The 19,228-nt window shown below is 39.3% G+C and overlaps 1 protein-coding gene across 2 annotated transcripts in view; it reads left to right on the forward strand.

Annotated features, from left to right (window-relative positions):
- Window positions 1–19,228, forward strand: part of LOC122792918 (prokineticin receptor 1-like) — a 74,558-nt gene that overhangs the window by 6,479 nt on the left and 48,851 nt on the right. Inside the window, exon 2 of one of the 2 annotated variants that reach the window (XM_044060485.1) lies at window positions 13,304–13,386. The exons of the other annotated variant lie outside the window; for it this stretch is intronic. The gene's annotated coding sequence lies outside the window, so the exon portion shown is untranslated. The remainder of the gene's footprint in view (window positions 1–13,303; window positions 13,387–19,228) is intronic. 2 annotated transcript variants of the gene reach the window in all.

Here is a 19,228-nt window from a genome sequence, read left to right on the forward strand (position 1 = left end):
TTATTGCACAATTCTAGGAGTTGAGGAATGTGCAATGTTACAGTCAATGTATATAATTAGCAGGGGAAGCCTGCAACCCCTGCAAAAAATACTGTTTTTTGTTGAGTTATACTAGGTTAGATGAAATAAGTTTAAACCAACTGTGTTTGATCAGTTGTGTTTAGATATTCTTGTCTTTTAGATCAAACGACATATTATCATCCCTTGCTCATAACACTAAGCTCCTTCAAAAACAATAGTCATAATCTACATAGCTTATTTCTTCATAAACAGTAGAGAGCATAAATGACAAACAATAAAAATGCTAATTTCTAATCCATATAATACATACTATCCTTAATTTTATCCATTCTGACATTCAAATTACTACATACTAATTACTGTCTGTCATTAGTGAACATCCTGCAAAATAAAATACTTCCTACTACTTCCTCCATACACATCTTCTCCACTCTTAAGAGTTCTTTTATACTTTATCTACAAAACATGACCTCTTTAGAACTGCCACAGCAAGAATAAATTCTTTCTCTTCAACTACAAAAAGCATTTTGCAACTTTCTTCTTTTGAATCTCAACTGCTTGAACACTTCTGTGTTTCACCTTTTTGTCAGTATTATGATTATGACTAGGTTGTTTTGAATCTCTGCCTATCAATCAGTCTACTAGTTTTATCCATTCAAATCAATTATCTTTATCTCTCTGTCTTGCTCAGTGCAAGTTTTATTACAAATATATCTACAGTTAGTGTGAATTTTAATGTCTAATAGATGAGTGGTACTTATGGTGCAAGTATTAATGAGTGATATGATGATTTATTAAGCATCATGACGACAAGCTTTACTCATTTTACTTGAATGTCACTGTTTTCTAACTCGCATAATTTTATTTACAATTAAATTATACTAATCCCAAGTATGTACTATCTGTACAGTTCTGAATGCCTAAATCACAACACTTTAGCAGTCCTGTGTGGAGATGTACTCCAAACAATTTACTGTGTCATAGGCAAATTAAAAACAGAAACAGATATAGGGCTAGATACCAAAAGAATTGCTCTCAGTGTAAGCGACTTACTTCAATGTATAGCTATGCTATAAGCAAGCTTATACAAGGAGACAAATTCCAAATAACCTGCTCTCAGTGCAACTGACTTATTCTGGTGCAATACACTGGTATAAGTCACTTACACTGAGAGCAAGTCTTTTGGAATCGAGACCATAGTTTTCTTTATTTGAACACATAGGACATTAGGTTTTTATGCATCCACCACTAGCCAGTTCTGGACAATTAGTTCTTGGGGACTGCATGCCCCTATTCTAAAGTCAGGAAATAAAAGTCCATTATTTTAAAACAGTGCATTAACACTAATTTTACAGTTTGATCCCATTGGATGAGTAATAAATCACTTAGCAGCACAGATATTTTTGTTGAGAGATGCTTGGTGCTGGGTGCATGCATTAATAATAAGTGTGTATTTCGTTCTGGACATGCTAGTCAAACAGTTGTGGACAACACAATCAGAAATGCAGAAAAGACCAGATATATAAAAATGATGTCTTAATATCATGCTAACTGTGATGGCCCCTCTTTACCCTGAACTAGTAATCAGGGAGCCTCAGCTCTCACCACTGACATCGGTGAGAGGCGGTCACTAAAACATATGAATGAATTTACACACTGTTTTCAAATACAGCTCTCTGCATCAAACACAGTTTCTTCCAAGAGCCCACAGGGAACTCCGTCCACTAGGACTGAACTCTATGTCTCTCCAGATCTGAATCTAGACTCACTTTGGAGCACTGTGTCCCAGTACCAAGTATCTGATGCACACACTTGAATATCTAATTTTACACACACACACACACACACACACACACACACACACACACACACACACACACACACACACACACACACATCTGGGAAAGGCTGGCACAGATTCACCAGCTGTGTCCCCTCTCTCCAGACTATAAGGTAGATTGCTGTCACCGGTCAGGTACTCTAAGGCTCTTACAAAGTGCAACCAATTATACTGTGTTAAATTAAGACTGATATAAATTGTACAGTGTGAACAAAGCAGTAAGGCTTATTGCAGTGGCCACAGTGTCACTAAAATAAGTACAAGTACTCTCAAGATGCTGAAAGTATTCTTTAGAAGACCAGTCACAATGAAAAGGTATAAAAATATTTATTATTAGATAATAAAATAGAAAACAGAAGAATACTTAATATTTACTTACAATAAGCATCAGAGTTTCAGCCATGGGAAATATAAAAATAACACAGTTGGATAGAATCTCACAGATGCATAAAAAAGAAAATAATACTAAACTAAACTCACTGTATTATTCTTAAATGAACTAAAGATAAATTGTCCCTAGATAACTCACTTGGTATCCCAAGGCAAGATGTACTGCTGAGATGCTCACTTCCATGAGGCAAGATGAGAACTACACACTAACTAAATTGACAAAACAACTAACAAATGAATAACTGAACTGTGATAACTGACATAGATCATTTATATCATATTCCAAAGAAAAACAAAAACAAACAACAAACTGCTGCTGCCAGAGTTCCATCCTTCAGCTGGTTATAGAATGACATCACATCTAGTCACCTGACTGTGGCACAATACACATTCAGAACTCTGTTAAGATTCTGATGCAGCATTTCTAACACAAGCAACTTTTACAAATGCATGTTTAAAACAAGCATTTGTACAAATCAACGTGACAGTCAAATGATAAAATTATTTACAAAACTTCAGCCAGCCATGCTGGCATAGGCCACACATGCACGGCCTTACTTCGGCTCGTACAGCTGGCAATACCTCACAGTCTCACACTAACAATGGTTATCAATTCAACTGTCATGGACAGAAAAAACTATTGCAATAGTGTACTTTTAAACTATTTATATTCATGTTAAATGATGCTATAGCCATCCCTCTCCTGATAAGTAATGTCTTAGGTCTGAAAATAAGCCAAATAAGGGAGATAGAAAGAAGTTTTTTGTCATTTATATTTATCATCTGATAGAAGTATTTGTAGTTTTATTCACTGTCACATTCATATCCAGTACTTTCAATGTTGGAATGTCACTGTAGTTTAAGTTTCAGCTCTTCAAGCTTTCAAGATGCATTTATTAAGACAAACCCATGAATCAAAATAATGCTTGAAACTGTTAAGAGGTGTCATAAGTGCAGCAGGAACTTTGTTTCATAGCCTGCACACAGACTGAGTTATAAATCTACTCCTCTTCATGATATTATTATGATTTAGTCTGTATTTATTTGTCTAAGGATGGTTGGGGAGGTGGACAATAACCAAGTGTTAACCAGTATTATACCACTGAAGTTCATGTTCTGTCAAATATCAATGACTGTATAGTCATTGATATTTGAGAATACTTCATCTTAAGTATTCTACACTTATGCAACAATGCAGGTGTGAGTCAAAGTACACAACAGGCTTCTTGCACTCCAGGAAGCTGTTTGTGACTATTACTTGCTTGCTTGTCTCTGCAGGCAAGTGCCTTAAAATTAACCTAAGTGGTGTTATGGAAAACATTTTAAGAGAAGATACATTACATGTAAAACCTAAAGTATCAGCTGGGAGAACTTGGAAATTCTTACTGTGAGCAGCTCTTTTCAGCAGGTGTTCACATGAGACTCTTAGGTGAGACAGACAAGAGCCCAGCTGTATGAGGACACACTTGTAAGTTCTGAACTTTAACTAGCATTCCATAAACCAAGAGGGCATTCTACCCATCATTTTGTAAGAGTAGAACATTGTATTGGAGCACAGTGTAGAAACTTATCTAATGTCATCTACAAATGTATTTACCCACACAGAATAATTCAGTGGTAAAATAATAATTAGCATGTTAAACATGATAGGCCCAGAACTAATCTAGGATCACACTTGTTTGATTTCTAGTGATTTATAGTAACACTTTGCCTTTGTTATTGCAACATGCAGTATATCCAGATGAGAATATAAGGATTAACATTTAAATGACTTAAAATATTTAGAATACAAAGCTGTGGCAATGAACTAGAAGGCTTGGATAAGTAAAAGAAATATACTGTACACGATGAAATGCTATTAACCATGTCTCAGTAATAGGGCCATAAAATTGTACTACACTAGTCAGACATGAGCATCCTGAAACAAACACACAACTCTAGCAGATGACATTTTCTAACATGTTGGATTACTAATGACAGAATGAATATTTCATTGGATTTACCAAATGTTATGGTAATATTTGTCTAAATCTATATAAAATATAATTTACCCCTTTTATGAAATGCTGTGACATCTGCACCTGTCTACACTGCAGTCAGAAATGTGGTTTTCAGATACAAATGTACATGAAATGTAACAATGGTGGAAGGATTGACACTGCTACATTGTTAATATAAATTGTTTTGGGTATAATTGGGATTACATGTGTGCTTCACCACAAACCCCTTCTTCACCACATTATTGCATACTTACCTGTATCTCTGATTGTTTTTACAGAGATAACTGCTCCACTTGGGCCAACCCACTCCATTTGCCCTTGCTCTGCTTGGATTGTCTCCACTTCCCTACCCCCTTTCCCACCCACCCCTGCATCACCTACATTTATTCTCTCCTTAACTCCTCCCCATTCCATCACCCAATAACAATTACTTCCCCCGATCCAATCATCCAATTAAATTTGACACCCATACCACTGCTTCTACAAATATTACAAACGGACCCATTAGTTGCTATTTCAAAACATTTCTCCCATACTCACACCAGGTGTACCTACTACACCCTTTATCCATTCATCTACTAATACAGTTAAACTATCACTAACATAAACACCTTTCTCTGCCTCTTTTCCTTTCCAATATGCTTTCCATAAGTAGACATATCTGTCTACTCTGACAACTTGCACTTCACTATGCCTGTTATCTCAACTAACATCACCATACATAACTTCTTTACCTAAAAAATATTACAACTGTCACTGCCTTACAATCCCCAGTTCTTTCAAGCTTCTCAGATATATCTCCTAACCTCTATGCATCTGACATACTTCTATATACCAAGCTAAAGCTACTTCCCCTTCATAAAAACTACTATAACTATACATCTATCTCAAGGCACTCAAAGAGAAATCTCCTACCTTTTACTATTGTATACAAGCATTCCAGCATACTCCTAAGTTAAGATATCTTCCCAAACCCAGGACCTATCCCCTTGAATCCCAACCACTCTAGCTCACATAAATCACTAAAATTCATAACAATCAACCTTCAAAGTATCAGAAATAAAATACCAGAATTCCATGCCTGGATATCCATGAATAAACCAAATGTATTAGCTGCTACTGAATTTGGTTTAAACCCTACATAAAAGACTCATAATTCTTCCCCTCAGGATACACCTGCTTGTGAGCTGACAGTCCTTGTAAAAAAGTGGGAGCTGTTGCAATACTCTTTCCTAATACCTTTACCATCATTCCATATTCCAACCCTAGTCCTCAATTCTCTGCAGCAGTGATACTTATATCACTCCTCAAACTAAACAATTCTAACTATCTCTGTATTATAGGTTCATAGGTAGGTACTAGGCTATCTGCCCGAGGGCATTTATAAGCCTAGCCAGAGTATGTTGGCTTTCACCGCCCCATTGATTAATTAACTGAGCTTCTGTCAAGCAGAGCCAATGAAGTGATCCCAGGGGTGCATTTTCTGTTAACCATCCACTCAAGGTTTCTCTTGAAGAGTGTTAGTGAGGGACTCTGCCTAAGGTAGTTATGAATTTTGTTCCAAAGCATGGGGAGTCTCTGTCACAGGAATCTATCCCAATAGCATGTTCTATTTATTGTTGTGGTGAGGTTTAGCTCACTAGAGCGCTTGGCTCGCAGTGACTTGGATTTCTTTAGGTGGAGCATGTCCATCAATTCTGAGTTGGACATGGTTTTGTAAGTCAGGCAGAGATCACCTCTGAGTAAGAGATATGCCACTGAGTACAGCTGGAGTTTTTTCAGTCGGACTGCATAGGACATATGTTTGAGGCCAGTAATCCTCTTGGTGAGGTGATTTTGTGGTCTTTCCAGCTGTTGGAAGTGTCTTGTGAGGTACATCCCAAATGGGGCATTGTACTCTATGATGGTTCTGATGAGTGATGAGTAGAGGGGCACTGTAACCTCTTTATTTCTAGATGCAAACCCTTTAGTAATTAGATGGGTCACATAGAAGTATTTCCTAACTACTTTGGCAATATGATTGTCAAAGAAGAAATTACTATCTACCTGGGTCCCCAGATCTCTTATTACCTCTTCTGTATTAAGGGGGCTGCTGCCTATGTGGTATTTTGTGGGTGTTTTGTTTTTCCCAAATGGGATGCCTATGCATATTTTGGCATTTAGCTTGAGGCCATGACTTTGACACCAGGTGTCTGTCTTAGTAAGGCCTTTTTGAAGGATGTCCGTGTCAGCCGGAGAGTCAATTATGGCTCCCAGTTTGCAGTCATTGGCAAACCTGGTTAGCCATAGTCCTCCTGTGTTTGCCTGTACTTCTCAGAAGTATATGCTGAACAGTAGGGGTCCCAGGACCGAGCCTTGTGGGACACCACTTGTGACGGGTTTAGAGTCGGACCTGGAGCCTACTATTCTTACTGTGTGAGTTCTCTCTGTAAGCCAGTTGGCAACTCATCTTGTGATATAGGGGTTTATGTTCAGGCTGGTAAGTTTTTCTATAATACCTGAGTGAGGAATGGTGCCGAATGCCTTGGCGAGATCAAGGTAGGCTGTGTGAATCACCTTTCCCTTGCCAATGGCCTTTGGTGACTGTCTCGAAGAAGTCAGTCAGGTTTAGTAAGCATGTTTTTCCCTTAACAAAGCCAAACTGGGTCGGGTCAAGTGTTTGGAGGTTCCCAATGTCTTTGTTAATGAGTTCCATGATGATGCGCTCCATAGCCTTGCAGACCAGGCTAGTCAGGCTTATGGGGCAATAGTTACCAAGGTCAGATGTGGCCCCTTCTTTGTGGAACAGAATAACTGTTGCTGTGCACCATTCTATGGGCACATAGTCTGTGGAGAGGCTGAGGTTGAACAGCGTGTTTAGGTGGGGGGGGGTTAGTTCATTCTGTAGTTCATGCAAGACGCAGCCTGGGACACCATCTGGCCCCACTGATGCTGTGTTTTTGGCTTTTGAAATGGCTGTTTTCACCTGTGCTTCTGTGATTTCCGGGACACTACACTTTTCCAGCATTGTTGTGGGCCCTTTTGAAGGTGAGAAGGAGGTGAAGTTTGCACTGAATCTATCTGCCAGGATGTAGGCAATATCAGTAGGTTCAGTATATTTTGTGCTATTTTGCACTAGCTCAGAGCATATCTGTGAATTGCCACTTAGATTCTCGACATAGCTAAAGAAGACTTTGTGGTTATCTTTCGAATCCTTGGCTATTTTTCTTTTGAAGTTAGCCTTGGATGATTTTATGAGGGACCTTAGTTTTTTACTGATATTGATCAGGGATGTCTTTCCTTCTTGGGATTTGCTTTTCTTCTGAACTAGTTTCCTCCTTTTGTTGTATAACCTGTTTATGGCAGGGGTCCACCAGACTGGTTTCCTTCTCTTAGGGGAGTGAGTCTTGGTCTTGCTAGGGATGGCACCATCCATGCATACTTGTAGGTGCTCATAGAATGCAATTGTAAAGGATTCTGCATCTTGTGCAGTGTTATCCTTTAGTGTGGGGGCTGTGAAACTTACCACCTCTGCCTTATGTAAGGTGAAGTTTGCTTTAGAAAAGTTTTTCACTGTGGTTTCCTTGGTTGGGGGTGGTGGTGGGGTGTGGACATCCAAAGATATTAGTTTATGGTCTGATCTAACCAGTGACGGGTTGACCTCTGGTGCAGAACACCTGTCGTCCATGTTGGTGATGACCAGGTCCAATATGTCGTGGCCTCTGGTAGGGGAGTTTACAAGCTGATCCAGCTCATTTGAGTTGATAAATACCAGGAAGTGCTGAGCCTGGGAGTTTGCACTCAAGTAGTTTTCCCAGTTAATGGTAGGGTAATTGAAATCGCCCAATATCAGGGTGTTCGGTAGGACCTTCATGTTTTCCAGTGTCTCCAGAAAGGTGGAGTGGTGGTCCTGGGTCATGGAGGGTGATCTGTAGTTGGCCACAATTTGCATTACAGATTTGCCCAATGTTAGTTGCACATGGTTGATCTTAGAGGTATCATGCTGTGCCACTAACCTGGAGGTGTGGGTATCCTTCATGAATATGAATACACCCCCTTCTTTTGTGTTTCGGTTCGTGTTCTGTGGCTGAAATGTGTGGTATGAGTTGTAGCCCAGTAGTGCTGGAGTGCTCTCCGGAGCCTTGAACCAGGTTTCAGTTACTGCACAGATGTCGACATTCTCCATACTTAGGAGTGCTTTGAGTGCATGCATTTTGAGATGTAAACTCCTGGCGTTGAGTAGCATAACCCTCATTTTTTTACTTGTGCTGTTTACGGAGGTGGGTTTGAATTTTAAGCCTTGCCTAAAATAGGCATTATGGGGGCAGCAAGAGCCTTGACCAGTATTCAAAAGCCTAGGGGTGACAGGTGCAAACCGTCTCTTGCGAAGCAACGCGGCCTGTCGAGCATGTCATCCCAGACTGACAGACACTGGATCCCCTTTGAATGACACCAGAAGCTTAGCCAATTGTTGAAATTGTTGAAATTGATCATTTTTTCTTAATACTGAGGTATCATTCTTCATGAGGGCAGGATGCTACTCAGGGTCAGGGTCATACCCGCCTGGGCTACATGATCAGAGAGCTCTTCCATATCTCTTTTCATTATAGTTCTATACATCCCACCAGGCAATAATATCCCCTTCTTGAAGATATCCTAGCCTGGATATCTAGCAATATAAATAATGAGACAATTATCATAGCCTGGATATCTAACAATATAAATAACAAGATAATTATTCTAGGCGATGTTAACATAAACTGGACAGACTGCTCTGGCCAGTCTCCATCATCTCATATCAACCTCCTCAACTTTACACAGCTCATAGACCCAATAGAAATAAATATGGTTGCTCAAATCTTGACTGGATACTAGTCTCAAACCCAAACAAAATCTCAGCTGCAGGCACACTACCTCTAAGCATTAGTAACCACCTACCAACATTATACTTCATAAAACTAACCCAGTACCATCCCAACATCAGTATAAACTAAGTAAAAATTTAAGCAACTTTAATCCTACAATTCTTAATGAAACCCTACGAAATATGAACTGGAATATACTAAAAATCCTGCCCCTGGATGAGGCTGTCGAGTTCTTCAACTCCGCATTCCTCAACATCTTAAACAATTTAGCCCCATTAAAACAAAAAAAGAGTCAAAACTAAACATGCCCTATGGCCACCTAAAGCTACCAAGCAAGTCATGACTGCCAGGGATAAAGCATGGAAAATGGGAAAAACAAAAGAATCCCCCTGATCTACAATTTAGACAGCTTTGTAATCAAGGGGCCTAGTCATTAATGATGGAACAGAATACTATCTAAACCTCCAAAAACAATGCAGTCAAAATCAAAGAAATTCTGCAATTCCATTTCATCTCTAATTAACCCTGGCACCAAAAGCAACAGTTGCCCATTCCCAGAGAAAACAGCCAGCAAAAATAGCCTGTTTCTTCAACTCAAATTTTATCAACATCATAGCAAAACTTACCACCACCTTTCCCTAAACTACTATGAACTTTCACCAACCAAGAACCACCAAAAAATACAAGAGAGAGAGAAAAGAACCAAAGAGTCAAGTGAGGTACTGATGTTTGATGTAAAAACAAAAAAAACAAAAATCCAAGGTCAATATAACGCTCAACAAAATGTTTATTTAAACACAGACAAACAAAACTTGCGTCGACCTAGGTTTCGTCCGTCTCCACGGACTTCTTCAGAACACAAGTGCAATTCAAAATACAAGCCGCTTAAATACCCAAAGTTACATCATTAATTGATCAATCAAAACTGTTCAAAACTGTTAACCACTTGATTAACTGTGAGGATGAATCATGTTTGTGATACACCTATCAAACACTCTTGTAATAAATAAGTGTTTACATGTTGTATGCCTCATAAAAAACACACACATAAATATTAAAAACTCTAAAAATTTTTTTCTCTTTTTCCTTTTATAAAACACAGGTAAGATTGTGAAACTAAAAAAACATATTTAATGAATTAATGTTGCAACCTCAGAAATATGTGGAATGTATGTTAAATATTAAATACAAATGTGTATATAGTTTAATAAATAAAATATATTGTATTTAAATTTCCACTACTACTAATCTCTATATTTTAAACTTACTCAAATGAATTCACAAAAAAATTTTTTCGTTTGTATGTATATATATATGAATATAAATTGATGAACTCATTGAATTACATTAATTAAATATAATATAATCATTAAAAACGTAATAATACACGTATACAAATGTATATGTGTCATATGAATCCATATGTAAACTATGAACTTTCAACAACTATCACATACCTCACAGAATACTACAATCTCCTCCTTACCCACCTTCTCATTCTCCCCTATACCCATCGCTAACTATAACAAAGCTTCTCCTAAAACTGAAACCTGGCTCCACTGCCCCTGACAACTTACCCCCGGAATACCTCCAAATGTTAGCAAAATCCATTGCCTATCCCATTAGCATACTTCTTAACAGATCCATCCAAGAGTCCTATCTTCCCACCATTTGGAAAAAAGCATACCTTATTCCTCTCCATAAAGGTGGTAATAATACAGACCTTTCTAATTTTCGATCTATTGCTATTTTCTCCCTCTTTCTAAAATCCTTGAAAAATGCATCCACTATCAACTTCTAAACCATCTAACTGCAAACCAACTCGTCTCTCCAACCCAGCACAGATTCAGGTCAGGTCACAGTACTAACACTGCCCTTATATCCTTTATGGACATAGTCAATCAGGCTAGAAATGCTGGTAAACTTGTATCCTCTCTCTTTCTTGACCTATCCAAAGCTTTTGACACAATCTCACTCACTCTCCTCCTTAGCAAACTGTCCATCATTGGCACTTCCCCAGCAACCCTAAACTAGTTTGCCAACTATCTAAAAGGCCAATGACAATCCACTAGATGGTTTAACTCTTTCTATCCATTTCTCAAATCCTCCACAGGCACCCCCCAGGGCTCCATCCTTGGACCCCTTCTTTTTAGCATTTTCATAAATGACTTCCACTCTCCTCTTATCAATGGATCTGTGGTGCAATATGCCGACAATTTAACCATTATCCGTTCTGCTAAATCATCAACTGAACTTCTGCAAATCGCCCAAAATGCTTTTACTGCCACTGAAATATGGATGGTCAACAACCACTTAGCTCTAAACCCTAACAAAACAAAATTGCTAACATTTACTCCTAAGAAAAATTTCCCTATAAACAAGTCTGATTTCACCATTCAGTGTCAAAGTAACACCATCATAAAGGTTGTCACCCACACAAGCCAAAAACTAGGTGCCCTCTGCAGACAAAAACACTTTTGAAACTACTTCACTAAGTGTACTCTTGCATCAACCTTTCTCCTACCTTCACTTGTGTATGGTGTTCTTCTCTTTGCCAATATCCAGTTGACTCTAAAAAACAAGCTTAAGTCTTGCTGCAACAAGGTAGCCAAGTTTGTTACCAATGCAAAACACTCTTCCTACCACTGCATCTCCCTTCAAACACTTAACTGGTTTGAACTTCCAAACTATCTAATCTACATACTATAAACCACAGCACACAAAAATCATTCATAAACCCTCAGACTGTCCAGCCCTCTCCTCTATATTAATTCACTAGTACCCAAACAGGCCACTTAGATCTGAAAATCAATTCCTCCTACATATTGACACACCTAAAATCTCCACTGGCAATATACTTTATTTCTTCAGCATAGCCAAGCTATGGAATTCTCTCCCAGTATCTATCAGAACCTCCAGTAACATTTCCTCCTTCAGAAAATCTCTACGGCAACACCTCTTCACCCTATGGCAATGCACATGCCTCGACTCTCATCCATATATTACCTGACTCCCAACATCCTAAATTATAGTCACCTTAATTTTATTTCCTCCCCTTTTCAAATCTTCCTACACCACTACTTGATAATGCACACACTTTATCTATTCTTCCTTCTCTATCCTTCCTTTCCTTCTGTCTGTCAATAACTCTATTCCACTCTGCCTGTGCCACTGTGCTGGCATATACTTCTGGGTACTCTGTAAATATTGTAAAATCATTGCAAATAGTTCTATGACTGCTTAACCACTATATTACCTCTAAATGTATAAAATAAATAAGACTAGCTGGCCATCTGGCATCACTAAATTCCATCTATATGTACGTATCTAATGCCTATTTGCTCTCTATTACATTTTTTGTATAATATTTTGCTTTGTTAACACTATCTTTATTTACTATTTCTGTTTGAATTTATGTACTATTAAACTAACTTTCTTTGTAGAGCTTTTCTCCCTGGGCATCCCCTGAAAATGGGTTCTTTTGGCCCAGTGGACTTTCCCGGTAAACAATTGCCAATAAATAAATAAATAAATAAATAGTGGGATTACATGTATGGGGAGTCCCATAAAACTCAGTCAGTAATGTACCCAGTGGTTGGTCTCTCTCTCTCTCTTTTATTATTTTTCTTCTTCTTCTGGCTTTTCCTGGTTAGGGGTCGCCACAGCAGATCATTTGTTTGCTCATGATTGGCAGTGGAGTTTTATGGTGTCGAGTTGCCAGCCTGGCACACAACCTTCCACGGAAGGCACACACATGCACACACTCACACCTAGGGTGAATTTAGAGTGTCCAATTCACCTACTGCATGTCTTTGGGATGGAGGAAACTAGAGCACCCGGAGGAAACCCATGCAATCACAGGAAGGACATGCAGACTCCGCACAGAAGGCACCCCAGCTGAGAATTGAACCGGCGAACCTCTTGCTGTGAGGTGGCAATGCTACCCGCTGCACCACCGTGGCCACCCCCTCTCTCTCTTTTATTAAGGAAGTAAAATGAAGCCTTGTTTAATACACTTGCTCAAAATGACAATTTTGGATTGAGATCATCTGATTTTTCTTGTTGTTGTGGAATATGCACCAGAAAAAATAGACAGTCCTCTTCTCAACAACCATCCAGTTGTGTTCAACAAAATGGTCTTTGCATTAACAGACATATCAAACTGAACTATCCCATATTAACATACTTTATATTCAAAAATAATGCAGGACATGGAAATACAGAGATGCTGAAAGAGGGACAAGTTAGAATATCTGGCACACTCTCGGTGACAAACAGAACTCCTACTGAGGTAAGAAAATGAGAAGTGAAACACTTGTCTTTTTTGATTCCTAGTTTTTGCTCACTGCCTGCAAATGGAAGACTAGCTAGGTATGACAGTATAGGTAATCAATCTTTTAATAATAAAAGTAACGGACTATTTTCATCAAAAAATATTGCATGTGCTAATTCTCAGACAGAAACTGCTGGTTCATATATTAATGCTATGTAAGTCCAATATTCAGACCTTATTGCAGTCCAAAACTACAACACGGAAGTACAGAAAATTCTGTTTCATTGAACAGGCTAAGGTCTAATAGTGATTTTCAGGACACAAACAATTGTTTCATGTCTCTTATGTGTTAGTAAATGCTGACAAATGCTGTTTTGCCTTTGCTGCAGCACCTGTCACCACATCAACCAATGACCATCTGTTATCTCAGCTAACAGTGGGTCTTTCATAGAATGCATGGATAGCAGTAAGTACTTAGGGGTGGTTGAAAACTTTCTGCCATTAGACATATATGTTGATAGTGGGATTGATCTATTACTGGGCTGCCTGTATCAAATCAAGAATCATCTTTTAATTTGTAACATCAATTCGAGTCTTTATACTATTGTATGGTAGTATCTTACTAACTGGGCTATTGTCAGGCACCACCACAAAAACTGAAATATGTTTGCCATAAATGCAAAATTAATTAATTTACATTTGTTAACTGAGAATGACCAGCTAAAAAGAACCATTTCAGCGGAGTCCTAGAGTAAAAGAAATCTTAAGCATATGGCAAATCAATAGAAAAGATTGTTAAGACAATTTAAATACACAATAAATATTTTGAGAAAATAAAACATTAAAAGGAGTCCAGGTTATATAAAGGTATAACTGTGCGATATTATATATATTATAAGGTATTTATTAAATACAGACATAGCTTATCAGTAGCATTTAATAAATTCATATTATAGAACTAAATGGTGCAACTGGGATTGAGATTTGTTAACACAAAACATTGGGAATAGGTGATCCAATATGATCAATATAATGCATTCACGTCATGGTAGTTATTACAAGCAACATACAGAGGACAGCATGTTGGAAGGAGTACATAAAGCAATGTAAAGCAATGACGAAAAAGGAAAGTTGCAGTTATTAAGAAACATCACATTTATCTTACCTTTCCAGTTAAACTGGATGTATTATTTGCTTCATTTTTGAATATTTTGGGATCAGATAAATGTATCTTAGGTTATGTGGGAGTTGATGGTTAACACATTTTTAAATATTTTAGAGAGCGCAGGTAAGATAGTAATGGGCTGATAGTTGCAAAGTCACAATCAGGCCCGCCTTCCAGACAGAGAGGGAAATAAAACTCTTGGATTAATGCGTTAGATACTGGAAAGGCAATAGATATGGCTCCAGGTTTTCACATTTCTGGTAGAAGCTGATCCTTGACAGCAGGTCCAAGTTTGCACTTACATAGTACCAGACACACTGGGTATCATCTGCATGCAATATGTCTCTTTCCTATGTCATTTCCCTTTTACCTGCCTATACTTTTTAAGGCAGCTGCTCAAGACTTTTTCCTAGAAAGGTGTTGCACAGGTGCTCGGTTGATAAAACAGTCTAGAAGCCAGGATGAAATTTAAAGGTGCCCTTTTAGGTTCATAGGTAGGTACTAGGCTATCAGCCCTGGGGCCTATACAAGCCCAGCCAAAAAGGTACACTGGCTTTTGCCACCCAAGAAAATAATTTTCCTGTGCAACTGTCGAGCAGAGCCACAGAGGTGATCGCCCGAAGTGAATTTCCTATTTCCCATCCAATCATCAAGATTTTTCTTGAAGAGTGCTAATGAGGAGCTTTGTTTGATATAGATAGGTAGTTTATTCTAGAGTATGGTAAGTCTCTGGGACAGGAATGTATCCCTCCAGCATGTTCTGTTTATTGTGGTGACAAGGTTTATGTCCCTAGAGCGTGTAGCTTGGAGGGATTGGGATTTCTTTAAGTGGAGCATGTTCAACAGCTCTGGGTTTGACATAGCTTTGTATGTTAGGCAGAGATCACCTCTGAGTAGGCGATATGCGATGGAGTAAAGCTGGAGTTTTTTGAGACAGTCTGCGTAGGGCATCTGTTTGAGGCCGGTAATCCTCTTTGTGAAGTGTTTCTGTGGCCTTTCCAGTTGTAGATGTCTTGTGAGGTACATACCAAAAGAGGCGTTGTACTCTATAATGGGTCTAATGAGTGATGAGTAGAAGGGAACAATGACCTCTTTTTTTCTGGATGAGAAACCTTTTGTGATGAGGTGTGCCATGTAGAAGGATTTCCTGACTACTGTGGCAATGTGATTATCAAAGGAGAGACTACTGTCCACCTGTGTCCCAAGGTCTCTTATCACACTTTCGGTGTTAAGTACACTACCGCCTGTGTTGTAGTTCATGGGTACAGAGTTTTTGACAAAGGAGATGATAATGTAATTTTTGGCATTGAGCTTGAGGCCATGGCTTTGACACCAGGCATCTGTCTCAGTGAGGCTCTTTTGTAGGATGCCCACATCGTTAGTAGTTTCGATTATGGCTCCTAGTTTGCAGTCATCTGCGAACTTCCTTAGCCAAAGACCTTCTGTGTTAGCCTGTACTTCAGAGAAGTAGATACCAAACAGGAGAAGACCCAGGACTGAACCCTGTAGTACTCCACTTGTCACTGGTCTGAAGTCGGATTTGGAGTCTGCTACTTTCAATGTGCCATGGGTAAGACTTGCACCATCCAACCACAATTAAGATATGTTACAAAATTAATCCATTGCACTCTCTTTCCTGGCATCCTGTGTTCCAGTGCTTGATATGCAGCACACATAGTCTGCACTCATGGTTGCTTAGCCTGTATTGCTGGTAATATAACATTCTTTGCACTGTCGGTCAGTTTATTGTCAAGAGTTCAACCAGATTGATGAAGCGCTGGTGAAAAATCCTATCTCACCCAGTGTGTGGAACTTGTTGTGACTGCTGGTATGCCATTGGTAGCCTGTCCTGTTGTCTGTGGTGCATCTGTACCATGTATCAGGCCACACACAAGGAACTCTGTCTATGTTTGTGGTATCTGGAACAGACTACTCAAGGACATGTAACAAAACTAAGAGTTTAATTGGAAACTATGATTGCACTACAGATGTGATATCAAGTCTCAAGGCTTTATCTGATTTTCTGACTTCTCTTGTCTCACTTTCATATTAATTAGCTCTGCCTTTGTATTCCTTAGAGAGAGTTATACTTTGCATTAACTATCTAGTGACTAACCATACATTACAGCATTGACATCAAAGACTGATTTATTAATCTCATGCTTGTATTTTACCTGTATATGTTTGCTTTATTTTATGATTGCTACTCATCTTTCCTCCCATTGATAAAACTGTTCTGCAACATTTAAGATGACATATAGCAACTGTGCTGTTATGGTGTATGTCCATACACAATGTTTTATATTATCTGTGCAATTACACATTGACCATTAACTGAACATATTAACTCTAGATTCCTTTTTATAGGTTCATAGGTTCACAGGTAGATACTAAGCTATTGGCCCTAGGTCCTATATAAGCCTAGCCAAATGGTACCCTGGCTTTCGCCACCTAAGAAAATTATTTTCCTGTGCCCCTGTCAAGCAGAGCCACAGAAGTGATCCCCGGGGTGAATTTCCTATCTGCCATTCAATCATCAAGATTTTTCTTGAAGAGTGCTAATGAGGAGCTTTGTTTGATATAGATAGGTAATTTGTTCCAGAGTATGGGAAGTCTCTGGGACAGGAATCTATTCCTCCAGCATGTTCTGTTTATTGTGGTGACAAGGTTTAGGTCCCTAGAGCATGCAGCTCAGAGGGATTGGGATTTCTTTAAGTGGAGCATGTCCAACAACTCTGGATTTGACATAGCTTTGTATATTAGGTAGAGATCACCTCTGAGTAGGCGATATGCGATGGAGTAAAGCTGGAGTTTTTTGAGACGGTCTGCGTAGGGCATCTGTTTGATGCTGGTAATCCTCTTTGTGAGGTATTTCTGCAGACTTTCCAGTTGTTGTAGATGTCTTGTGAGGTACATACCAAAAGAGGCATTGTACTCTATAATGGGTCTAATGAGTGATGAGTAGAGGGGAGCAATGACCTCTTTTTTCCTGGATGAGAAACCTATTGTGAGGAGGTGTACCACTTAGAAGGATTTCCTGACTACTGTGGTGATGTGATTATCAAAGGAGAGATTATTGTCCACCTGTGTCCCAAATTTCTTATCACACTTTCAGTGTTAAGTAGACTACCGCCTATGTGGTAGTTCATGGGTACAGAGTTTTTACCAAAAGGGATGACAATGCACTTTTTGGCATTGAGCTTGAGGCCATGGCTTTGATACCAGGCATCTGTCTCAGTGAAGCCCTTTTGTAGGATGTCCACATCATTAGGAGTTTTGATTATGGCTCCTAGTTTGCAGTCATCTGCAAACATTGTTAGCCAAAGACCTTCTTTGTTAGCCTGTACTTCAGATAAGTAGATACCAAACAGGAGAGGACCCAGGACTGAACCCTGTGGTACTCTACTTGTCACTGGTCTGAAGTTGGATTAGAGTCTGCTACTTTCACAGTGTGGGATGTTCTTCATGTTTCACTGTTGCAGTCATTACATTTGGGTAATCCTGCTGGCAGGTTGCCCTCAGCCAGCCTGAATTCCAAAGTTTTGGGTCCTCTGTCGGCTGCTGTTGCCCATTCCTTGACATCAGGGGTATAAAAGAAGCAGCCAACACCATTTTCTTCAGTCTTTCTGGCTGTGCGGTGCTCGAAGCAGAAGCAGTTTGCAAGTGCCGGTCAGCCGACTCCTGAGATTTTCGTGTTTGAGTTTCAGATCCGAAGTCTTCATAAAGCTAAGTACCCCATTGGGGAAATTTTTTTCTTGCTCCAAACCAATGTCAAAAAAAGTTAATAATTGTATTTCTTGTGGAAAGCAAATACCTCATAAGAATTTTCATTCTTATTGCATTCCTTGCCTAGGCCCTGATCATAATGTTACTGGTTGTCGGTTTTGTGCTAGATTTAACCAACGCACTATTAAGCGTCGGAATGATTTTGCTTTAAACTTTTTTGGACACCGGTTTAATTATCCTGAAATGTCGTCGGATAGCCATCTGACTACCGGAGTTTACCAAAAATGCAAAGAAAATGAAAAAGAAAAACAACTGAGGCCCAAAACCGATGACGAAGCTTCTCCTAAGCCAGTCGGCGGTTCTCAGTGAAGCACTTTAGAGTCGCAGGCTGCTACCAACTCCCACGTGGAGTCAGCCATGTCACTGGATACTCAAGGTATTGGAGCCTTGGACGCTGATCCCTCAGAAAGGTCCAGAGCCGCTGAGCAGGCACCGGCTTCTGAGGGTGTATTGAGACCTAAACATCTTTACATTAAAATGACTTCAGCATCAAAGGCAAAGACTAAAGCACCTTCTAAAGCAAGGAAACAAACTCAAGAGCCACATGGACAGGCCTCTATGCCCAAAAAACAGATGCTCAAAATGGCCGAAGACTTGATTACCTTGATCAAGGGGTCCCATCCCCCTCCTGATAAGAGGCCTAGGTAAGACACTGCCTATGAATCTTCAGATCAGGTTTCTATTTCTTCTGATTCCTCTTCTGATCAGGAATATTCTCTTCCCCCCTATGAGGATTCTGATGCTGAAGAATCTATTCCTTCAGCATCTCCTCCTGAGGACTGTTCCTTTGGGGAAACCTTGCATACCATGAGGGAGCATTTCCACTGGGAGAGCCAAGATTTTTCAGAATCTAAAAAGAGGCTCAGGGATTTTCTCTTACTTCCTCAGCACAGGCCTCTAGCTATTCCA

Source organism: Protopterus annectens, chromosome 2.part0 (genome assembly GCF_019279795.1).
Source record: "Protopterus annectens isolate FY-2018-M chromosome 2.part0, PAN1.0, whole genome shotgun sequence".
In the NCBI taxonomy this organism is placed as follows: Eukaryota; Metazoa; Chordata; order Ceratodontiformes; family Protopteridae; genus Protopterus; species Protopterus annectens.